Source organism: Capricornis sumatraensis, chromosome 16 (assembly GCF_032405125.1).
Source record: "Capricornis sumatraensis isolate serow.1 chromosome 16, serow.2, whole genome shotgun sequence".
NCBI lineage: Eukaryota > Metazoa > Chordata > Mammalia > Artiodactyla > Bovidae > Capricornis > Capricornis sumatraensis.
Window position 1 is genome coordinate 31,303,448 of NC_091084.1, and position 20,407 is coordinate 31,323,854.

Genomic DNA, 20,407 nt, shown 5'->3' on the forward strand with positions numbered 1-20,407 from the left:
GAAGGCAATGGCACCCCACTCCAGTACTCTTGCCTGGAAAATCCCATGGACAGAGGAGCCTGGTAGGCTGCAGTCCATGGGGTCGCTAAGAGTCGGGCACGACTGAGTGACTTCCCTTTCACTTTTCACTTTCATGCATTGGAGAAGGAAATGGCAACCCACTCCAGTATTCTTGCCTGGAGAATCCCGGGGACAGAGGAGCTTGGTGGGCTGCTGTCTATGGGGTCGCACAGAGTCGGACACGACTGAAGTGACTTAGCAGCAGAAGAAAGAAATAGGTGAGGAAGATTAAGAGGTACAACCTTCCAGTTACAAAATAAAAGAGTTGTGGGTGTGAAACGTTCAGTGCGGGGAATATAATCGATAACTATGTTCTTTGTAAGGTGACACATGGTAACTAAACTTATTGTGATCATTTTGAAATGTGTAGAAATACCAAATAACTATGCTGTGTAATAGAATGAACATAGTCTTGTAGATCAATTATACTTCAAAAACAGACAAACAATTAGGGTTGACATATGTACACCACTATCTATAAAACAGATAACTAATGAGAACCTTTTATGTAGCACAAACAACTTTACTTGGTACTTTGTAGTGACCTCAATGGGAAAGAACTCCGAAAAAGAGGGGATCTATGTATACATTAGCTGATTCACTTTGCTGTCCACCAGAAATTGACACAGTGGTGTAAAGCAACTATAGTCGAATAAAAAACAAACAAATAAACCCATAGTGAAAAAAGATCAGATTGGTGGTTACCAGAGAGGCAAGTTGGGGCAGGAGGAATTGGATGAAGGCAATCAAAAGATATAGACTTCCATGCATAACATAAATAATTACTAGGAATGTAGTGTACAATATGATGAATATAATCAACACAGCTGTATAGTGTACAAGAAAATGATTAAGAGAGAAAATCCTAAGTGTTCTCATCACAAGAAAAAATTTTATTTCTATTTATTTTATTTTATATCTGTATGCAATGATGTATGTAAGTCAAATCATTATTCTGTATTCCTTAAACTTATTCAGTGCTGGATGTCAATTATAAATAATTAAAGCTGGAAGGAAAAAAATTCAGTTACAACTAAAAATGTTGACTTATTTGTTGCCTTGCAAATAGCTGAGAAAAGAAGAGAAGCTAACAACAAAGGAGAAATGGAAAGATACACCCATCTACAGACAGAGTTCTAAAGAATAGCAAGGAAAGATAAGTAAGCCGTATTAATCAAACAATCCAAAAAAAAAAAAATAGAGGAAAATAACAGAATGGAAAAGACTAGAGATCTCTTCAAGAAAATTAGAGATACCAAGGGAACATTTCATGCAAAGATGAAATATCCAATAAAGGACAGAAACGGTACAGACCTAACAGAAGAAGAAGATATTAAGAAGAGATGGCAAGAATACACAGAACCATACAGAAGAGTTCTTAATGACCCAGATAACCACGATGGTGTAATCACTCACCTAGAGCCAGATATCCTGGAGTGGGAAGTCAAGTGGGCCTTAGGGAAGCATCACTATGAACAAAGCTAGTTCAAATCCTAAAAGCTATTTCAAATCCTAAAAGATGATGCTGTTAAAGTGCTGTACTCTATACGCCAGCAAATTTGGAAAACTCAGCAGTGGCCAGAAGACTGAGAAAGGTCAGATTTCATTCCAATTCCAAAGAAAGGCAATTCCAAAGAATGTTCCAACTACCACACAATTGTATTCATCTAGTGTCAGACTTTATTTTTTTGGGCTCCAAAATCACTGCAGATGGTGATTGCAGCCATGAAATTAAAAGACGCTTACTCCTGGGAAGAAAAGTTATGACCAACCTAGATAGTTTGTTCAAAAGCAGAGACATTACTTTGCCGACTAAGGTCCGTCTAGTCAAGGCTATGGTTTTTCCTGTGGTCATGTATGGATGTGAGAGTTGGACTGTGAAGAAGGCTGAGCACCGAAGAATTGATGCTTTTGAACTGTGGTGTTGGAGAAGACTCTTGACAGTCCCTTGGACTGCAAGGAAATCCAACCAGTCCATTCTAGAGGAGATCAGCCCTGGGATTTCTTTGGAAGGAATGATGCTAAAGCTGAAACTCCAGCACTTTGGCCTCCTCATGCGAAGAGTTGACTCATTGGAAAAGACTCTGATGCTGGAAGGGATTGGGGGCAGGAGGAGAAGGGGACGACAGAGGATGAGATGGCTAGATGGCATCACGGACTCGATGCATGTGAGTCTGAGTGAACTCCGGGAGGTGGTGATGGACAGGGAGGCCTGGCGTGCTGCAATTCATGGGGTTGCAAAGAGTCGGACACAACAGAGCGACTGAACTGAACTAACATGCTTAGCAAGGTCATGCTCAAAATTCTTCAAGCTAGGTTTCAACTGTACATGAACCAAGAACTTCTAGATGTTCAAGCTGGATTTAGCAAAGGCAGAAGAACCAGAGATCAAATTGCTAACATCTGTTGGATCATAGAAAAAGAATTCCAGAGAAACATCTGCTTCATTGACTAGGCTAAAGCCTTTGACTGTATGGATCCCAACAAACTGTGGAAAATTCTTAAAGAGATGGGAATACCAGATCAGCTTACCTTCTTCTTGAGAAATCTGTATGTAGGTCAAGGAGCAACAGTCAGAACTGGACGTTGAACAACGAATTGGTTCAAAATTAGGAAAGAAGTATGTCAAGGCTATATATTGTCACTCTGCTTATTTAACTTATACGCAGAGTACATCATGTGAAATCCCAGGCTGGATCAAGCACAGACTGGAATCAAGATTGCCAGGAGAAATATCAACAACCTCAGATATGCAATGACACCACCCTTATGGTAGTAAGCAAAGAGGAACTAAAGAGCCTCTTGATGAAAGTGAAAGAGGAGAGTGAAAAAGCTGGCTTAAAACTCAACATTCAGAAAACTAAGATCATGGCATCTGGTCCCGTCACTTCATGGCAAATAGATTGGGAAACAGTGGAAACAGTGAGAGTCTTTATTTTCTTGGCCTCCAAAATCACTGCAGATGGTAACTGCAGTCTTGAAATTAAAAGACACTTGCTCCTTGGAAGAAAAGCTATGACAAACCTAGACAGTGTATTAAAAAGCAGTTTAATACAGTTTAAAACTTAATTAAAGCAGTTTAATTTTGCTGACGAAATTCTGTATAGTCAAAGCTATGGTTTTTCCTGTAGTCGTGTCTGGATGTGAGAGTTGGACCATAAAGAAGGTTGAGCACTGAAGAATTGATGCTTTCAAACTGTGGTGCTGGAGAAGACTCTGGAGAGTCCCTTGGACTGCAAGGAGATCAAACCAGTTAATCCTAAAGGAAATCAACCCTGAATATTTATTGGAAGGACTGATGATGAAGCTGAAGCTCTAGTATTTTGGCCACCTGATGTGAAGAGCTGACTCATTAGAAAAGACTCGGATGCTGGGAAAGATTGAAGGTAGGAGGAGAAAGTGAAAGTGAAGTCGCTCACTCGAGTCCAACTCTTTGCGACCCCGTGGACTGTAGACCACCAGACTCCTCTATCCATGGAATTTTCCATGCAAGAGTACTGGAGTGGGTTGCCATTTCCTTCTCCAGGGGATCTTCCTTAAACCCGGGTCTCCTGCACTGCATGCAGATGCTTTACTGTCTGAGCTACCAGGGTGCTGACTAGGAGGAGAAGGGAATGGCAGAGGATGAGATGGTTGGATGGCATCACTGACTCAATTGATATGAGTTTGAGCTAGCTCTGGGAGATAAGGAAGGACAGGGAATCCTGGCATGTTGCAGTCCGTGGGGTCACAAAGAGTTGGACACGACTGAGTAACTGAACAACGACAACAAAAAATGTTGAATAAATAACAGAGTAATAAGTAGGAGGAGATAATAATAAACATGAGGAGATGATGACATTTTGGGAGATATGCTCTCAATGTTATCTCTGGATGACCATAACATGTCCTGTGACTAAGGTCAGGGTGCTGGTTGCTGAAAGTGCAAAACCAGTGACTTCACCTACAGGGAACACAAAATATGTAACATTCCTTCAAGTCTTCTAACCTGTTACTGACTGGCAGCAGATGACTGCTTCCTATGTGTGTGCCTGCTCAATCGCTTCAGTTTTGTCCTTTGCGACCCTATGGAGTATAACGTACAAGGCTCCTCTGTCCATAGGATTCTCCAGGCAAGAATACGGGAGTGGGTTGCCATGCCTTTCTCCAGAAGATCTTCCCAACCCAGGTTTCAAACTTGGATTTTCTGCATTGCAGGTGGATTCTTTACTGCTGGGCCACTGGGGCAGCCTGACTTCGTGCTACTTTGTGCAAAAACTCAAGGTTGCAGAGGTCAGTCCTCAGTTTCCCTTCTCTACCTCTAGACTCATCTTCCACAGAATCTAGCCTTACATCTCCCCTGACATCCCTTCCTTCTAATGCTCCAGGCAGAGTGAAGCACTCCCACTTTGGTGCCACCATTGTACAAATTTCTATTACTGTGCACATCTCTTGGTATCAGAGATAACTTGGTTGTAGATTCACAAGTACTGGGTCTATCTATGCCTCATTCTTTCTCTGTCCAACACCTGACATAAGGCCTGACATTTGATAGGTGCTCCGTAAATGTTCACTGAATGGGCTCTTGAGCAAACTAAACTGTACGTTCCCTTTAGTCTCCTTTTCAAAAAGAATCCTTCCAAAGGAATTACATAGTATCTCAATTTCTACTTCCTCGTCCTAGATCTTTTCCTGATGTCTTATATCCAATACATCGCCAAGTCCCATGGGTTCAATCTCTAAAATATTTCCTGAATCTGTCTGTTCCTTATTACCCCGTTGCCTCCAATGTCAACCAGACAAAACTGTTTCCCACTGGCCTGTTTCCTGCTGTTGTGTCCTAAGCTGGGCTCCCTACTTGCCCCTTCTAGTCTTATCCCAATCTATTGTCCACACATCCTCAGTGATATTTTTCATGTAAATGACAGCATCAGCACCTTGCATTGTCAATAGCTTCCCAACATGCTGAGAATACACTCCCATTCCCCTTCCCTGGTCTGCAAAGGCCTATATTATCCAAGTCCTACCTATCCTTCCTATTTCAGCTCCTGCAACTCTTCCTTGTTGCTCATTCTACTCCAGCCACAGTGGCCCTTGGAAGTTCTTAACATCAGCAAACTCTTTCCCACCTCAAGACCTACTGTTTTCTCTAACAGAAGCACTTCTCCTCTCTCCTTACACAGCTGGCTTCTTGTTGTTCTTCAAGCAAATGTCATTCCTCAAAGATCCTCCTGAACACACATACCATCCTGTCCTCTATCACAAGATCTTGTTTATTTTCTTCATAATTCTTATCAGAGTTCTAAGTATTATATTTCATCATGATGACTTGGTTTGGGGAGGTGTTTGTTTGTTTGTCTCTGTCTGCATGGCATGTAAGATCTTAGTTTCCTGACCGTGGATGGAACCCTTGCCCCCAGCAGTGGAAACACGAAGTCTTAACCAGTGGACCGCCAGGGAAGTCCACCATGATTACTTGTTTACTGTTTGTCTTCCCTATTAGAATATAGGTGAGCTTGGAACACAACGTATATTTTATTCCCCACTGTATCCCAAGTGCTTAGTACAGTCCCTGGAGCAAAGAATATACCAAACATGTACAAGTGAATACATGAATGAGTGCCCTCACTATTTTAAGTGGAAACTGTCTAGCTTTTCTTTTAACTTGCAAATAGGTATAAGACTCCTCAGACTAAAGGCTAAAGATTTACCCTTGACTTTCTCTTCCCCTTGCAGCTGCAGCCCTGTTGCTTCCTTGCTTACTTGACCAAAGAGTGGATTGTCTGTCTAGACCTCATCCACTCCCACTCTGTGAAACAGCTCTCACTAGTACCATGAATGACCTCTTTGTTTTTAAATCCACAGACATACGCTCCACTTCTCAGCCTACTTAACCTTTCTACAGCCACACTTCCTCAATTTGGTTCCACAGAACACTGTTCCCTTGAGTGGGTCTAATGAAAAAGTGTGTTCCTGTTCCTCCTATTAAACACCTTTATAGCATCCTATGCTTCAACTCTGTAGCATTTAGCTCACTTGCAGTTAATTTGTTTAATTAGTTAATATCTGACTTTTCTGAGAAATGCATGTTCTTAAGGGCAGGGACCCTTATCTGATTTTTACTGAATAGACCCATATTCTAGCATGTAAAAGATTGTTGAATTGAATGAACGAATGAATATGTTGCCCTCAGGGGAAATCACAATGTGAATATATTAAATGTAAAATCCTACACAGAAGAAATTTGTTCAAATTTATTTAGATCAGGATTTTCCAAACTCAGTTGCCCATAGCTCTCTTTGTTCTCTCACACTCCCAGTAGAATACCAGCAAACATCCTGGGGGAATTTATAAAAAGCACATGGGAACATGTTACTCTCCAGTGTTACATTTTGTTGAATAATCACTGTTTCTCCATATCTTCCTCACCTGACTCCCAAGGACTCCACTTTTCCTGATTCTCTTTTTTTTCCTTCGCAGATGATCTCACCCATCATGAGATCACCAGGCATTTAGTGTGTTGTTAACCACCAATTGTATAACCCCCAGGCCTGTGTCCCATCTAGTGACTAGATATATCTATCCTGGCTGCCTCACTAGCCTTTCATCCTGTGTCTAACCCCTGCAACCTCCCTGGCCTTCTTGTATTGTATACCTTGGTTAATGGTATCGTCATTCATCTAAGACGGAAACCTAGAGGTCTAAATTAAATTGATCAACTTTATTTCAGAAATATTGTTTATAACTTGGGCTTCTCTGGTGGCTCAGGTGGTAAAGAATCCACCTGCAATGCAGGAGACCTGGGTTCGATCCCTGGGTTGGGAAGATCCCCTGGAGGAGGGCAACCCACTCCAGTATTCTTGCATGGAGAATCCCTAAGGACAGAGGAGCCTGGCAGACTACAGTCCATGGAGTCCCAAAGAGTTGGACCTGATTGAGTGACTAAGCACAGAACAGCCTATGTGGAAATACTGAGACACTTCTGGGGATAGAACAATAAAACAATAAACAGGTAATTATAATTATGTGTGATAAGTGTTATTATAGAGGAAGTAGACAGAGTTCCCTGCAAGAGTCAGCAGGAGGGGGCACATAACTGGCAGGGTTTTCCAAAAGAAATTAAGTCTAAACTGAGACAGAGATATGAGTCAGAATTAGCCAGATGAATGGGGAGGGGAGAATGAGAAGTGCACACACAAAGCCTGGAGGCAAGACACAGTTTGGCACATTTGAAATAAAAATAGTTCCCATTGGCAAGAGAACAGAGCTATGGGGAAAGATGAGGCTGGAGAGAGGTGGGCAGGGCCAGATCATGCAGGTCTTATAGGTCAGATAGAGTTTGTAGTTTACCTGAGGGCAATGGAGAAATCATTTAAGCAGGGAATCAGAAGCTCAAATGCCTTCAGGGGAAGGCAGGTGGCCTAAATCAATGTCCTAGAGGAAGCAATGGGGCCCACAAAGACTCTCAGAGTGCACACTCCCCTGAAAGCACCCAACTTTGAATTTTAAAACTGTGACCTGGGCAAGAGCCACAATCACACTTTTTTTCTTTTTTAATTATTTATTTAGCTGTGACAAGTTTTAGTTGCAGCATGTGGGATCTGTAATTGCAATATATGGGCTCTTAGTTGTGACATGTGAAACCTAGTTCCCTGACCAGGAATAGAATCCGGGCCCCCTGCATTGGGAGGGCGGGGTCTTAGCCACTGGACCACCAGGGAAGTCCCCGCATTTGTCTTTAAGAAAAAGAAATTAGACGCATGGAATGAAGCTAAGCAAGAGGCAGGAAGACCAGAAGGCAGTCCAAGTGAGAAATGAAGGTTTGAGTGGGAATCAAGTGTGGAGGGAGAGAAGTGGTAGGTTCTAGAGATATTTAGGAAGAAGAATCACCAGGCCTTAGGATAAATTTGATCTGTGGCTAAGGGATGATGAATTTTATAATTTTATATTTTATGTCATGACAAGAAAAATTTAAACAAAATTTTTCTTTGCCCATTTGAGCTTCCTCCTTTCCCTTTGGTATGTATTGTGTATCTACATTAACTAGATCTCCTTAGGAGATAACATCTTTCTTGATCTCATCAAGGGTCACAACTCCTCAGGAGATATCCTTCCTTCTTACTTAAATATTATAGCCACAACAACCCATAATCTGGATTGTGTACGCTGCCAATAATACATCACTTAATATAATAGAGCCCTCTGTCTCAAAAACTGATATAACTGTATTTTGACCTTTAATGGGCTGAACTGTCCTAAGCACTTTCTGAGAAGCTGTTCCCAAGTTATACTTTGGCTCAAATAATTATTCATCAACAGGGAGAAATCAAGATTTATTACTGTTATTGTTGCTATTGCAATGAGGATTCTATAGGACAGTGAAAGAGATGGCTAATAGGTCAATGGTAAGAACAGCCAAATGGAAAGAAACACAAAGAACTAAAAAGACGAGGGGTTAAAAGAAGATGCAATTTTTAAAAAATTGTATTTGGGCTTTTGACCTTGATACTGAGTCATGAAGGCAAATTAAAAGCCTGAAAGTTCAAACTGGAGTTCCAGTAAGCAACGCCAGATTAAACATGCATTTAATTCCACTTCCTTTCAAAACTCTACTAAAATGACAGAAAAGAGACTGAAAAAATAAAACAAAACATTGCTTAAGAACAAAGAGAACAAGAGAGGAGAGGAATGTTGACCGAATTAGCAGAACCAGGGAAGTGGCTTCCTATACTGACAGAGAAAGCCAAGAAGCAACTTGGATTTCCACGCCACAACTTGCAAAGGCTCAGGAACAGATGACATCGGTACCTCTCGAAGTTGTGGAGAGGAGGGACTATGAACAGGATGGATTGAGAGTCTGGTTAAAATGCTGTTAGACATCCAGAATCGCTCACTGATCCCAAATGGCTGGGCAACCTCTCTTCTCTTCCCTCATTCCAACAGAAAGCTGGAGATCTAGTTTCTGGAGCAGGTAAAAGAGACACAACCCTAAAGATACAGCCTTTAGCTGTTCCTCGAAGAAATAGACCTGCAAGATCAGTAAAGTACCCAGATGATAAGCAAAACACTCCCCTCCACCCACCCACCCCCACTTAGACAACCAAGAATCACTAGATATCTGAGAATGCTCTCTTATATGAAGATGAGACCAGAACAAATAGAGAAAAACTACTTACAGAAAACAGACTAGGTAGAAACCTGCCTCCTGTCTTCCTCTCTTCTATTCCCCTTCACTAATTTAGTTCCAACACCATGGGAATGAGCAGATAGATATCTATGAGGGGTTTGGAGAGGTGATTTTAAAGCAGGGTGAGCAGGACTTCTGTGGGGTGGAGACAGTGGTCATGACACTGGCAGCCAGGTACAGGCTGGTGAAGTCTAAGTAGAGTGACAAGGACTCCACAGAGGTATTGAGCCCAAGTAGGGTAAAGAGAATATTTGCAGAGGGAGTGGGAGTGGCAGCAGCAGCTGCCTGCCAGGGTTTTAGAGGTCAGATGAGTCAGACAGGCCATCAAGCATTGAGGCTGCTGTTGCTGCTGCTGCTAAGTCATGTCCAACTGTCTGAGACCCCATAGACTGCAGCCTGCCAGGTTCTTCCTCCATCCATGGGATTTCCTAGGGAAGAATACTGGAGTGGGTTGCCATTTCCTCCTCCAGGGGATCTTTCCAACCCAGGGATCAAACCTAAGTCTCTTGCATCTCCTGTACTGGCAGGCAGATTCTTTACCAACTGCACCACTTGGGAAACCCAAAGCATTAAGGGGTAGGTGACAATAGGCCCAAGCTTGGTGCCAGAGCCTGGGCAGGGCAAGGAGAGTATTTGTCCAGGAGAGGCAGGGGCAGCCATACAGTTTGGGAGATCAGAGTTTGAGCAGAGTCAGGAGTTATGTCCATAGCCAGTGTGATATGTTAGAGCCAAAAGGGAGGGAAGACAGCATGTGAATGGGATGGGGGCTGGATATGACAGTGGCCCCAAACAGGTTATGGGTATCTAAGTAGAATAAGAATGACTGTGATCCGGGAAAGGCAAGTGTCTGCAAGTGGAGTTCTGGATACACATATTTTCTAGCTTTATCCGCTGAGAGAGAGCTTGGAAACAACAATGTATGCATGCGTGTGTGCTCAGTCACTTCAGTAGTGTCCGACTCTTTGGCTGGCAACCCTATGGACCTCTGTCCATGAGATTTTCCAGGCAAGAATACTGGAGTGGGTTGCCGTGCCCTCCTCCAGGGGATCTTCCTGACCCAGGGATCAAACCTGTGTTTCTTATGTCCGCAGCATTGGCAGGCAGGTTCTTTACCACTAACACCACCCAGGAAGCCCGGAAACAACAATACTCCAACGGCAATTAACACCTCTACTGCCCAAATCCCGGTGTCTAAATACCATCCTCAACTAAAAGAAACCTGGGACCCCTGAGGAAATGATTGATTCCAGAGTTGAGATAGGGAAAGTACAAGATAAACCTGGACCATCTTTCTGTGTCAGAAATAAAGAGATTCTTAAAGAATAATGCAGACAAAGCAAAAGAACATAAAGGGGGCTTGATGGGGACTCTCATTAACAAAATCTGAGCATCAAATAAATAATGACAATCAAATTGAATAAAATAGGAATCTATATGTCCATACTGACATAAAAATGAATAAATAAGTGAATGGGTAGAAGAGAAAAATTTTCCTTACTTTTAGAATGACAACTAATAAATTAAAAGGAATAATAAAGTGAAAAATCACCATTTGGCAACCATCATAGTAAAGATTCATTAAGCCAAAGAAACTAATGAGCAAAAGTTTGAAGAGGAACAGTATATATGCACAGTCTCAAAGTACCTCTGCACAAAATGTTTACTAAATTACATGGGGCAGAAGAGTAACTTCACATGGAGAAACCTAGCAGATACCACTTTAATCAGGTGATCAAAACAATCTCAATAATGGGACACATTGAAACTGGTTATTACCTGGGTATTAACTGATGTGTGTGTGTGTATGTGTGTGTGGTTAGTTGTGTCCACTCTTTGTGACCTCATGGCCTGCAGCCTGCCAGGCTCCTCTGTCCACGGGATTTTTCCCAGCAAGAATACTGGACAGGGTTGCCATTTCTTCCTCCAGTACTGGTGGCACCACTGGTAAAGAACCTGCCTGCAGGAGATGCAAGAGACATGGGTTCTATCCCTGGGTCAGGAAGATCCCCTGGAGAAGGGAATGGCAACCCACTCCAGTATCCTAGCCTGGAAAAATCCCAAGGACAGAGGAGCCTGGCAGGCTGCAGTCCATGAGGTCGCAAAGATTGGACATGACTGAGCGTGCAGGTGCAGGCCTCCAGTGTTACCTGATAAGAGGCAATAAGGACACATCATCCGTTCATGATGTTCTTGCTCCCAAAAAGCATAACCTGAATTCAGTCATGAGGAAACTCCTGCAGCGGGACATTCTACAAAGTAAGTGACCTGTAAAAAATTTGTCGAGATCACGAAAGCCAAAGAAACAGTGGAATGCCTGTTTTAGATGGAAAGAAACTAGAGAGATATGACAATAAATGCAGTGTATGGTCCTGGATGGATCCTTTGTTATAATAGGCAGCGTTGGGACGACTGGAGAAATTTAACTGGGGGCTGTGGATTAGATGGCAGTCATGTATCAGTATTAATGTGTTGATTCTAATGATATTGTTAGGTAGATCTTGTTTGAGGAAATACTCAAGTACTGGGAATGATGGGTATGACACCCATCATCGGCAATTTACCCATGTTGGCAATTTACTCTCAAATGATTTAAGAAAAATTTTCTTTAAACCATTCTTGAGGGGACTCCCCTGGTGGTCTAGTTGTTAGGACTCCTGGCTTCCACTTAGGGGTCATGGGTTTGATTCCTGGTTGGGGAACTAAGATTCCACATGCTGCATGACACAACCAAAAAGCAAAACCAAACAACCCGTTCTTGTCTTTTTTTTGAAAATTTAGACTTTTCTTACAATAAAAAGAGAAATTAAATTAAAAATATATCACTAATATCCTCAGAGAAATAAGTAGCTATCAAATTAATGAAACAAGAACAGACACTATGAAAAGAAATGCTCAAACAAAACAGAACTCTTGCAAATTAAAAATATGGGTGCCCTGGCACACTTCCAGCCCCCCAGACTCTGTCATTGGGTCCAGCCCGGGGTTTCTAGTTGTGAGTGAGGCAGCATGTTGAGATGCAGGTTGGAAAACCAGGACACTCAAAGCAGACAACTGCAAGATGCTGTTACAAATGTGGAGAAACATTTTGGAGAGCTGTGCCAAATCTTTGCTGCTTATGTGCAGAAAACAGCCAGACTGCGAGACAAAGCTGACCTCCTGGTGAATGAAATCAACGTATATGCCTCTACTGAGACCCTGCATTTAAAGCAGGGCCTGAAAAACTTTGCTGACAACCTTGCCAAACGTCAGGATTATTGACAAGCTGAGGTTGAAAGACTTGAAGCCGAAGTAATTGAACCTTTGAAAGCTTATGGAACCATTGTAAAAATGAAGTGAGATGATCTCAAAGCAACATTAACAGCAAGGAATCGAGAAGTTAAACAATTTACTCAGTTGGAAAGAACACATCAGAGAAACCCATCTGATCGACATGTTATTTCGCAGGCAGAAATTGAATTACGAAGAGCTACAATGGATGTTCTAACTGTTGCTTCCTGATCTGCATACAGATTTCTCAAGGGGCAGGTCAGGTGGTCTGGTATTCCCATCTCTTGAAGAATTTCCCACAGTTTACTGTGATCCACACAGTCAAAGGCTTTGGCATAGTCAATAAAGCAGAAATAGATGTTTTTCTGGAATTCTCTTGCTTTTTTGATGATCCAGCAGATGTTGGCAATTTGATCTCTGGTTCCTCTGCCTTTTCTAAAACCAGCTTGAACATCTGGAAGTTCACGGTTTACATATTGCTGAAGCCTGGCTTGGGGAATTTTGAGCATTGCTTTACTAGCATGTGAGATGAGTGCAATTGTGCGGTAATTTGAGCATTCTTTAGTATTGCCTTTCTTTGGGATTGGAATGAAAACTGACCTTTTCCAGTCCTGTGGCCACTGCTGAGTTTTCCAAACTTGCTGGCATATTGAGTGCAGCACTTTCACAGCATCATCTTTCAGGATTTGAAACTGCTCAACTGGAATTCCATCACCTCCACTAGCTTTGTTCGTAGTGATGCTTCCTAAGGCCCACTTGACTTCACATTCCAGGATGTCTGGCTCTAGGTGAGTGATCATACCATCGTGGTTATCTTGGTTGTGAAGATCTTTTTTGTACAGTTCTTCTGTGTTTTCTTGCCACCTCTTCTTAATATCTTCTGCTTCTGTTAGGTCCATACCATTTCTGTCCTTTATTGAGCCCATCTTTGCATGAAATATTCCCTTGGTATCTCTAATTTTCTTAAAGAGATCTCTAGTCTTTCCCATTCTGTTGTTTTCCTCTATTCTTTGCACTGATCGCTGAGGAAGGCTTTCTTATTTCTCCTTGCTATTCTTGGAACTCTGCATTCAGATGCTTATATCGTTCCTCTTCCCCTTTGCTTTTCACTTCTCTTCTTTCACAGCTATTTGTAAGGCCTCCGCAGACAGCCATTTTGCTTTTTTGCATTTCTTTTCCATGGGGATGGTCTTGATCCCTGTCTCCTGTACAATGTCATGAACCTCAGTTCATAGTTCATCAGGCACTCTATCTATCAGATCCAGGCCCTTAAATCTATTTCTCACTTCCACTCTATAATCATAAGGGGTTTTATTTAGGTCATACCTGAATGGTCTAGTGGTTATTGTCACCCTGCTTATTTAACTTATATGCAGAGTACATCATGAGGAATGCTGGGCTGGAAGAAACACAAGCTGGAATCAAGATTGCCGGGAGAAATATCAATAACCTCAGATATGCGGATGACACCACCCTTATGGCAGAAAGTAAAGAGGAACTAAAAAGCCTCTTCGTGAAAGAGAAAGAGGAGAGTGAAAAAGTTGGCTTAAAGCTCAACATTCAGAAAACGAAGATCATGGCATCTGGTCCCATTACTTCATGGGAAATAGATGGGGAAACAGTGGAAACAGTATCAGACTTTATTTTCTGGGCTCCAAAATCACTGCAGATGGTGACTGCAGCCATGAAATTAAAAGGCGTTAACTCCTTGGAAGGAAAAGTTATGACCAACCTAGATAGCATATTGAAAAGCAGAGACATTACTTTGCCAACAAAGGTCCATTTAGTTAAGGCTATGGTTTTTCCTGTGGTCATGTATGGATGTGAGAGTTGGACTGTGAAGAAAGCTGGCGCTGAAGAATTGATGTTTTTGAACTGTGGTGTTGGAGAAGACTCTTGAGAGTCCCTTGGACTGCAAGGAGGTCCAACCAGTCCATTCTAGAGGAGATCAGTCCTGGGTGTTCATTGGAAGGAATGATGCTAAAGCTGAAACTCCAATACTCTGGCCACGTCATGCGAAGAGTTGACTCATTGGAAAAGACTCTGAGGCTGGGAAGGTTGGGGGCAGGAGGAGAAGGGGACGACAGAGAATGAGATGGCTGGATGGCATCACCAACTCGATGGACATGAGTTTGAGTGAACTCCAGGAGATGGTGATGGACAGGGAGGCCTGGCGTGCTGTGATTCATGGGGTCGCAAAGAGTCAGACACGACTGAGTGACTGAACTGAACTGAACTGACAATGGATGTCAGGAACAACTCGTCATCTGGAGGAAATTACTGACAATTTTGAAAAGCAGAAAATAAAGGATATAAGGACTGTATTTTCAGAATTTATCACTATCGAAATGTTACTTCACAGAAAAGCTTTAGAGGTCTACACTGTTGCCTACCAAAATATACAAAAGATTGTTGAAGAAGGTTAGAGGTTTTCTGACATTCTCTATATCCACAAGATTATTCATCCCATTTAGATATTGTAAGAGCAAATTCAAAGTTACCTCTTCGGAGATCACTGTCATCTAAGTGTGTATCTGGAACAGGACAGGTATTGACCTCTCTACTAAGACAGGGTCAACAAACAGAAGATGATGATGAAGAGGATGAAGATTTAGATGTTATAGAAGATGAAAATTAAATTTCTTAAGTAAACTTTGCATTTCTATTTTCATCTTAAATGACCTGGAATCCAGAATTACTAAAATTGTAAAGCATAATACTGGCCTCATACGTTAAATCTCAAAATTAAATGCTATTGGAAATTTAGAAATTATTAAAGGAAATTTATGCCAACCAAAAAAAAATATGATAGCAGAAGTTTTTTGTCTACTTACGAACTGTCACGATAGTAAGATATTGCACATTTATTGACTACATTCCCCACACTGCACATTTCATGGCTGTGACTCATTTATTTTACAACTGGAAGTTTGTACCTTCTAATCTCCCTCAGCTATTTCTTCCCTCCCCCCACCCTCTTCAACTCTGGCAACTACCTGTTTATTCTGTGACTGTTTCTAGTTTGTTATGCTTGTTCATTTGTTTTGCTTTTCAGATTCCACATATAAGTAAAATCATACAGTGTTTGTCTTTGTCTGATAACAGAAATTCAAAAAAAAATACATAACAGAAAGCTTGCAAGACAAATTTGAGGAAATCTTACAGAAAAAATTATAAAGATAGGTAATAAAGGGGTTAAAAAGCAAAAACAAAACAAGCCCCATAATAATTGGGTTAGACCAGGGGGTACAACATCTGAATAATAGGTACTCAAGAAAGAGAACAGAGAAATCAGAGAGGAGGAAGTTATCAGATGAACAGTTAAAGAATTGAAAGATGTTACTTTCCACATTGAAATGTCCCACCTAGAGCCAGCACAGTGAGTGAAAACAGACCCACAACGAGAAACATTACTTCCTCAAGGTATACCAGAAAATCTGGGATAAAGAGAAGAACAGATACGAGAAAGGAAACAAAACTAATTAAACATAGAGAAAGACTTAGGAATCCAAATGATCTGAGACCTATTAGCAGCCACACAGAACTCGAAGGCAGTGAAGAGATATCTTTAAGATTCTGGGGAAAAGTTACTTACAGCCTAGAACCCCGCAGTATAGCCCAGCTATCCATGATGTAGGAAAGCAAAGACATTTTCAAGCATGCAAAGTCTTCAAAAATTAATTTCCCAACTACAGGAAATGGTGGCTGTATTTAGGAAGCTATTGAGGGATATACTTCACCAAAATGAAGAAATAAACCAAGGCGGAAAACATGGGTTGAAAAGACACAGCTCAGAAAAAAGTGAAGGGAATCTGAGGATGATGGTGAAAAGAAGTCCTGGGCAGACACAGCGCACTTGGGGCCGCAACAACCAGTCCAGATTGGAGTGGGTCCAGTGACTCCCGGAGAGGTGTTGCCAAAACGAAAGCACTAGAACATCCAAAGCGCTTAATGTATTGAGCGAGGATTTCATAATTGGGGGGGATGTTTGGGGCTGAATTAATATGTACCTAGAAAACTAAGCATTCAAACAAATAAACCGAAAAGATAATTATTAATTTCCAGGAAGCAAAAAGTTTTGCAAGAAAGGAACACTAATATGACATTATATGACTAATTTATGAGCAGTATTTACAAAGCTTTAATGACTTAATAAGGCTTCCCAGGTGGCTCAGTGGTAAAGAATCCGCCTGCAACGCTGGAGAGGTGAGTTCGATCCCTGTGTTGGGAAGATCGCCTGAAGAAGGAAATCGGGCAACACATTTCAGTATTCTTGCCTGGAAAATTCCATGGACAGAGGAGCCTGGCAGGCTACAATCCATGGGGTCACACAACTTAGTGACTAAACAGCAATGACAATGACTTCATAATCTTAATAAGTCTAAATAACCAAAACTATGATATAATTATATTAGGGTCTGTGTTGCTGCTCTCAGCCTTTCTTTAGTTGAGAGGGGTGGGGGCCACTCTCTAGTTGTGGCCCATAGACTTAATTGCCCCTCAGCATGTAGGATCTTCCCAGACCAGGGGTTGAGCCTGTGTCCCCTGTATTGAGGAGCAGATTCTTAACCACTGGACAGTCAGGGAAGTCCCTGAGGGAAGTCCTTGAGAGTCTTTGCTTTTGAAAATCTGTCCCCCAGGCAGTCCTGGAGCTCCTACTGACTGGATTCTTTCACTGAATGGTGGAAGTCTCTGAGCTGTGAGTTGCAGAGGATGAAGTCAGGCTGCAGCAAATCTGTCCAGAAGCACTGAATGTTTAGATCCCATGATATCTTACTTGAGGGCCCTTTCTCAGAGCATACTTTCCCTTGTTTTATATACAATTTTAACACATTTGGTTACTAGGAATTTAATATAACCGAAAAAAAAAAAAAAAAAGAACACTAGATTAAGAAATGCGAGACCTGGGTTGAAATTCTCTTTCTAGTTACAATGACGTGTATTAATTTGTGAGCTAAATCATTAGTTTCTCAATCTGTAAAACCAATAATAATATTCCTATTATCTCAAAGTGTTGATGGGAAGTTTGTGTTTGTCAGAACTCTTTTGGTTACAAATGACAGAAACTCAGAAGCCCAACTCAAACCAGTTTAAACACAACAAAGATAAATGAAAAATGGGTATGTATGGTGGAGTGAGCTCATGCAAGCTCAGAAGTCTAGGATTCAGATGTTCAGACGATATTGTTGTAGGTCTATGTCCCTCCATCTCCCAGCTATTTTTCTGTATGTTAGGATCTTGACAGTAAGATAGATGGGCAGCTCCAGGTTTAGCCGATTTTATAGCATTAAGATAATCTTCAGAAGTACTGTTTTCTTGACCAATCTGACAAAAATCCGAGGACAGATTTGATAGGCCCAGTTTGGGTCATGTGTCCATCTTTGAACCAGTCTTTGGCGAGGGAGATGGAATATTCTGATTGATCAGGCCCGACCCTAGCGCTATTGATAGACAATGATGTCAACTGCAAAGGTCCCATAAGCATTTTGCAACTGCTAAAGTGTAGTGCAAATGTAAGTAGCATTTATCATCTGCTGATAATAGATTAGAAACTGTATTAGAAGGGAAGACAGTCTGTCATAAATAAGCTCTACCCTAAGAGCAAAGAGAAGTGGGAGCCAATAGTAGGGAAACTGATAAGAAAAACGATTAAAATCCTACATAAAAACTTTAGACGTGCAGTATTCTGAGACATTTGGTGTATAAATTGCTTTATAATCTTTACCCTATTGTTATCAATTTAGCAAATTTTTATGTATGTTGAAAAATTAGTGCTTGCCTATGTGTTTAACTTGTCCATCTACAATGACTTTTCTTGAACTTTTCAGATAGCTGGTGATTTAACAGGGACTCTCTCCTAGAGAAAAGTTAATCTCATTGGGAAGATTGTGTAGATTTATTACATGGCAGTGCAGAATGAGAACTAAATCAGTCTTTTACACAATACATTCTACACAAAAATGAAGTTTTCACTTCCACTCTCAAAGACAGAATATTGAATTGGGTGGGTCTATTGAAATAAGACAATACTCATGTTTTCACGTTAAGCTTGCTTGGCCAGATCTATTGAGCTAAAAATATACCTACTTTACCTACGTATAGTATGTAAATACATCTCTCTCTGGAGATCTGGGTTTAATCTTTTGAGTTCTCTTTTGCAGTTTCCTTTTTAGCAGAGTGTAGTTGGTGGGACCTGCCCCCTGGCAGCACAAAGCACAAGGTTTTTCTTGGATTTTCATATCAACAGTGCTTATCACAGAAGATGACATGTTTCACCCTTTCTCCCATATAACACACAGCTCTGACATTAGATTCACCTATTGCTACAGGACATTCTAGGAGCTTCTGTTCAGTCAGATCTCCTCCCCAGCTGATCTATATGTCAACCCATTAGGAATGTCAGTATATATCATGTAATGTCTGTGATCACAGCTTGTCCCAAGTTATGACTTCATTAGGAAGAAGAAGAAGGAGAATGAGAAGGAGAAAGAATGGTTGATACATAGTTCATTTATGAACTTTTCAGATTTTCATCACTCCCCTCAATCCATTTCCTCTAATCCTTTTTTTTTTAATTGGAGTATCATTGCTTTACAATGTTGTGTTGGTTTCTGCTGCACAGCAAAACGAATCAGCCACATGGATACATATATCCCCTCTTCCTTGGATTTCCTTCCCATTTAGGTCAACACAGAGCAATGAGTAGAGTTCCCTATGCTGTATAGTCTGTTCTCATTAGTTACCTATTTTATACATCAGTTCAGTTCAGTCGCTCAGTCGTGTCTGACTCTTTGCGACCCCATGAACTGCAGCATGCCAGGCCTCCTTGTCCATTACTAACTCCTGGAGTTTACACAAACTCATGTCCATTGAGTTGGTGATGCCGTCCAGCCATCTCATCCTCTGTCTTCCCCTTCTTCTCCTGCCCTCAATCTTTCCCAGCATCAGGGTCTTTTCCAATGAGTCAGCTCTTCGCATGACGTGGCCAAAGTACTGGAGTTCCAGCTTTAGCATCAGTCTTTCCAATGAACACCCAGGACTGGTCTCCTTTAGGATGGACTGGTTGGACCTCCTTGCAGTCCAAGGGACTCTCAAGAGTCTTCTCCAGCACCACAGTTCAAAAGCATCAATTCTTTGGCGCTCAGCTTTCTTCACAGTCCAACTCTCACATCCATACATGACCACTGGAAAAACCATAGCCTTAACTAGACAGACCTTTGTTGGCAAAGTAATGTCTCTGCTTTTCAATATGCTGTCTAGGTGGGTCATAACTTTCCTTCCAAGGAGCAAGCGTCTTTTAATTTCATGGCTGCAGTCACCATCTGCAGTGATTTTGGAGCCCCCAAAAATAGTCTGACACTGTTTCCACTGTTTCCCCATCTATTTCCCATGAAGTGATGGGACCAGGTGCCACAATCTTCGTTTTCTGAATGTTGAGCTTTAAGCCAACTTTTTCACTCTCCTCTATTGTAGTGTATATATGCCAATCCCAATCTGCCAATGCATCCCTCTCACCCACCCCCATTTCCTCTAATTCTTAATTTTATCTAGGTCATTCATTGTTTTGGATCACTATTTTGTACCAATTTGTATGCGCCTCGCCATGCTCAGTAGCTCAGGCGTGTCCTACTCTTTGCAACCCTGTGAACTATAGCCACCAGGCTCTTCTGCCTATGGAAGTTTCCAGGCAAGAATAATGGAGTGGGTTGCCATTTCCTACTCCAGTGGATCTTCCCAACCCAGGGATCAAACCGGCATCTCCTGCATTGGCAGGTAGAGTCTTTACCACTGGGAAGCCCACCAATTTGTATACATATCACTAATTCCTTGAACCTCTGTGCTGTTCATCTTCTTATAAAAATGGATTACTATTTACTTACACAGTTTTAATAGAAAGCAAAGTGTCAATACCCA

The 20,407-nt window shown here is 41.5% G+C and overlaps 1 pseudogene; it reads left to right on the top strand.

Annotated features, from left to right (window-relative positions):
• Positions 1-12,232: 12,232 nt before the first annotated feature.
• Positions 12,233-15,131, top strand: LOC138093287 (CBY1-interacting BAR domain-containing protein 1-like; annotated as a pseudogene).
• The last annotated feature ends 5,276 nt before the right edge of the window (positions 15,132-20,407 follow it).